This window comes from Trichechus manatus, unplaced genomic scaffold (genome assembly GCF_000243295.1).
Source record: "Trichechus manatus latirostris isolate Lorelei unplaced genomic scaffold, TriManLat1.0 scaffold00077, whole genome shotgun sequence".
NCBI classification, from domain to species: Eukaryota; Metazoa; Chordata; class Mammalia; order Sirenia; family Trichechidae; genus Trichechus; species Trichechus manatus.
The window spans coordinates 12,830,487-12,835,373 of NW_004444013.1; positions in this window are offsets into that span (position 1 = coordinate 12,830,487).

Sequence of the window (4,887 nt, forward strand, 5' to 3'; positions counted from 1 at the left end):
TGATTGGCTTGCAGGTGAGCAGCGAGGCAGGCAAGCAGTGGAGCTCGGGAGGCTCATTTTCTGCACTGGGAGAGACCTATGCCAGAGAGTCTACACCACTGTGCAGAACCAGCAAGAAGCAGCCCTCCACGAAAGATAAGTACTTGCCTACAACTTACTGCACGGATCAAAAACAACCCCCTTAGGGCAAAGGAGCTATACCATTTTACATTCCTACCCGTAGTGTATGAGGGATCCAATTTCTCTACTTCCTTGCCAATGCTTGTTGTCTGACTTTTTGATTCTAGTCATCTGATTTTTGTTATTAGGTGACTTCTAGTCAATTTTTGACTCATAGTGACCCCATGTAACAAAGCAGAACTGCCTCACAGGGTTTTTAAGGCTGTAATCTTTATGCGAGTAGATCACCAGGTCTTTCTCCTGTGGAGCTGCTGGGTGGGTTTGAATCGCCATCTTTTTGGTACCAACAGTTTTCTAATCATCCTAGTGGGTATGAAGTACTATCTCATTATGGTTTTGATTTGCATTTTTCTGATGGCTAATGATATTGAGCATCTTCTCATGTAATCATTTACTTTTAATGGCATTTTGGGAAGGACAGGAGATAAACAAGTGTGTTTGATCTACTGTGTTTAACTGGAGAGCCACTACTTATTTTAAATGTGTGACAGGAAAAAAGAATCTGTTTTATCCTAAGTATTTGAGAGCATTTATACAGCCAGCTCAAGTTTTTACCAGCATGTAGTTTTTTACTCCTTTAAGTTTTGCATGTTATAGTTACTGTATGATTAAACCAAAAACAAAACCAAACTCATTGCCGTTGAGTTGATTCTGACTCATAGTGACCGTAACGGACCCTGTTGAACTGTCCCATAGAGTTTCCAAGGAGCGGCTGGTGGATTCAAACTGCCGACCTTTTGGTTAGCAGCCATAGCTCTTAACCACTGCGCCACCAGGGCTCCGCTGTATGATTAAGGGGCTGCAATATTGTGCACTGAAATTGTTTTGTAATATTACTTCTTGTGTTGGGGAAGGGCAAGGAATTCACTTAAATGACCCCTCAGAGTTGAGTAAAAAGCTAACTAGAACTGAGAGCCAAAGCCTCTAAAGCTCAATGCTTTTAGTGGCCGGTGCTATGTACCTCTGTTGTGGAAAAGTGTGTTCTTCACAATAAATAAAGGAATGGATTGCTCTCCAAGGCTTGGGAGCTTGACCTAGGGCACATAGCATAACTTCTAAGAGATGGATGGCCAGATGTTTAAATGGACTTATGCACTATGATTAGAGAAAAAAAGATGGAGTGTATCATGCATGCTAAATGATCAGTCTGAATGTTAGGTGGTGGGGACATAGGAAGTTATATTGTTCTATCTTCTTTTATGTATGTTTGAACATTTCCATAATAAAGCTTTAGAAAATAAAAGGTGTTTAGTGCCTTCTGAGGACTGGAAGGGAGGAATAAGAATACCTGGGGCAAAGTTGGATGAGTCCATCAAGACTAGAGTTTAGCCATCTCCATGAAGAAATTTCAGGAAGTTTAATTCTTTTGAGGGTAGGGGACCTCTGAGAAGTCAGTATAATAGGAGGAGGAAAAGAGGGATGGAATACAGTGTTATTTGAAGGTTTTTTGATGAAAAGTTTCCCATATGGTGGCTTCTACTTCTTCTGTGAACTGTGGATCTAGCACATCTGCAGAGCATGTGGAGCTAACCTGAGTTTGAGGAAAGTCAATGACCTAAACTCTGCAAGAAAAGGGAGCTGTGTTTTGTTTACTGATGAGTCACACGTACTTAGAACAGTGTCAAGCATATCAGCACTTGAAAATTATTTGTGAGATGAATGAATGAATGATGTCCAGGTACGGCTGACCATGAACTTATTGTAGCACCAATATACTTGTGAGATTTTATCCAATAGTGATCAGTCATGTATCAGAGGGTATATTTGGAAAAGACAGATGAGATTTTGCCAGACAGGAATGATCAAAGGAGACTGGATGGGGCCCATTTGGAGTGGGGCTTTTTGAATGTTGGTTGCATGATGGATCACGAAGTGTACCTTGGAGACGGAAGAAATGAAGACAAGAGACTGGCAAATAGACGAGAAAAAAGTAGAAGAATGAATGACCTAGTGTTCCTAAATTTAAAAATTGGCAAATTGAGGATATAAACTGAAGGATGGAGGGATGAGGTCAAAAGGAGGAATGTCAGACTGCATTTTTCCAGACAGCAAAGGTGTTCCTGGTGGTAAGTTCTAAGGTGTGGCCATCACTGAACTGGAATGAGGGTAAAGTACTCTAAGATGTGGGCAATAAGAGTCCAGGTATTGCCTAATCTATCTACATGGATGCTGGTGCTTCCTACTGATTCCCCCACCTCCTGGTCTAGGCCTCATCCCACAGTTTGTTCTTCCCAGGGTCTCCACAGAATCTGCATTCTTCCTGCAAACCTAAGCCTCAGAAATTGAACTGTCAAAGGCATGGCTCTGGACAAGAAGATGGAAGTGTGGCAGTGAGAGACGGTTGTAGTGGACATCTGTTTTGTTTTTGTTTTCATTCTGACACCCAGCATTCACTTACCTTCTGGAAGTATTCCCTCTATTGCTCTCTGAGGAATTCATTCCATTCTTGAGTCTCAGTCCATGTGCAAGTAGAGTTTCCTTCCCTCCACACCACTATTTTAAGGGTGTGTGTGTGCATAGTCTTGGTGAAAAAGAGCATTCCATGGAAGTCCATTGTGGGCCCTCAAACACCTGCAACCCTGGTGCACGATCTAGGACTCCTCAGTACTGCCTGAGCTTCAGGTGTCCTGGAGAAGATCTGTCATGGCTCCACCAAGCCCATGAAGCTCACAAGGTGGCACTTCCATCCTGAGGAGTGAACTGTGTACACACTAAGGACAAGATCTTGCACATTGTCATCTAGCATGGCTGGAAGGCAGGCACCAAGATCACCTTCCCTAAAGAGGGTGATGCCATGCCTGACTGCCCCTCATACTCAAAGACAGTCCTGTGCACATTTCTGCCAAAACAGCACCAGTATGTTCTGCAGTGCCCTGATCATCCTCAAGGAAATGGCATCTAGATCAGATTGGGGAAGAGGGGAGCAGGACAGAGTCATGATATAGGGATGATCGGACATAAAACTTTGTTCCTTCTTCATTTTTGTTCTTCCTTTACCACTCTTTTCTCAATCTTTTCCTCATTCTCTGTGCTTTATTTTCCCCTGGGAGCTGGGTGACTGCTTAGTCAACATTCTTACCACTGACAGGTGGGTGATCCCTTTGCCCTGAAAAAATGCCACCAATCCAAGCAGGCTGAAGAGATACCCTGGGAAGGGAACCATTTCCCCAGGGCACCTTTCCAGTGGGAAAACTTCAATGTCAAGTTCAAGTATGCTTCCCCAAACGTTAACATGCCCCATATGACAGGGTCTTAAGCAGCATCTATCCTGTTCCTAGGACTTATCCCAACTTGCCCAGTATCCCCTGCAGTAATACCCTCTAAGCACCCTCAGTCAAGGTCTACACACCTGTGTAATCCTATAGTCACAGACAACTTTTTCTAAAAAATGATTAAGCCACTATTTTCTGAAAAATATATTTGCCCTTGATCTGTTTTCGCTACTGCTCTAAAGGATATGAAACAAAGAAAGAGAGGTACGGGCTGCTATACTTTTTCATTAAGGTGCAGGTAAAAAGTGGGAAACAGAGCCCATCTCAAACTTCGTCAGGGAGGGAAGGGGATTTTGGGGGCAGGTGGTATCTATTCCATGCCTGTGCCCAGTTTCTTCTCCAGGAACTTCCCATTTGTCACGAGTTTCTGACCTTCAGTGGTCCCAGTCAAAACAGCTCTACTTCTACCTGGGCCTCCTCTCTGCAGAGAGGCTGGTATGGAGCTGCCCCTTTCCAGGGAACTTTGCTGCACTTTGCATGTCATCCTAGGATGACGCCATTGCAAGAAGTGCTTCATCTTTTTTCTGAAATTACTCTCAGGAGCAGACTGTCTCTTCCGCGACAGGGACCGGGAGGACCTGCTCCCAAATTTCTCTTCAAATTTCCTGTCATGAGCAGGGTAGCTCTTCCTTCTGATTTGAGATGTCCCCAACCCTGCAACTCCTCCCTGCAGCTCTCCTGCTTTGGGTCCCTGAAGATTCACTCCCTTTGCCAACGTGCTTAGGGACCCAGGGCTCCTGCTGCTGCTCCATGCTGATCCCTCTGTCCTCCACGTGGACTTGCAGCACCTGGGGAGCTGCACGTACCCACTGGCCACTCTGGGTTTGCGTGGGTGAGTTACTCCACAGTGAGTCAGTGGGAGCCAAGCTATCTGAAGCATGAGATGTGTCAGTGGAGGAGCCTTGAGCTTGGCTATACTGCCTGGCCTCCAATTTAAACTTTAATTCATTAATCAGCTGTCTTTTAACGTAAGATGGATCAGGATCATGAAGAACGGATATTCTTGGCAATTGGGGTCTTTTAGTCATCAGGTTTGTTTCTACTTTACTTGAAATCACAGTTTCCTTTGGGAGTTTCCCAGCTGTCTATTTCTAATGGTGTTACTAGATTGTGATTGAAGAGCAAAGAGCTCCTTGGCTTTGAATATCTCCTTGGACTCGCTGGCCATGGAAAGAGGTTGTAAATGCCTGCCTACCATCCTCTTGCCCTGAGGCATTCCTGCTATACCCTTGGAACTTGTACTGTTGTCCCTTGGCTTAAGTCCAGTCCCTGTTTGACTTGTGGGCAGCTCTGGGCTGTCTATTGGGTATTACAGTATTGCTCGGACTTGTTTTGTCTGTTTCTGTGTTTGAGAGACACAAAAGTCTTTCTGCCATCCTTATCTATCTGGAAGTCCTCTGTAAGCTCATGATTGATATCTGGGGGTGATTTGTCT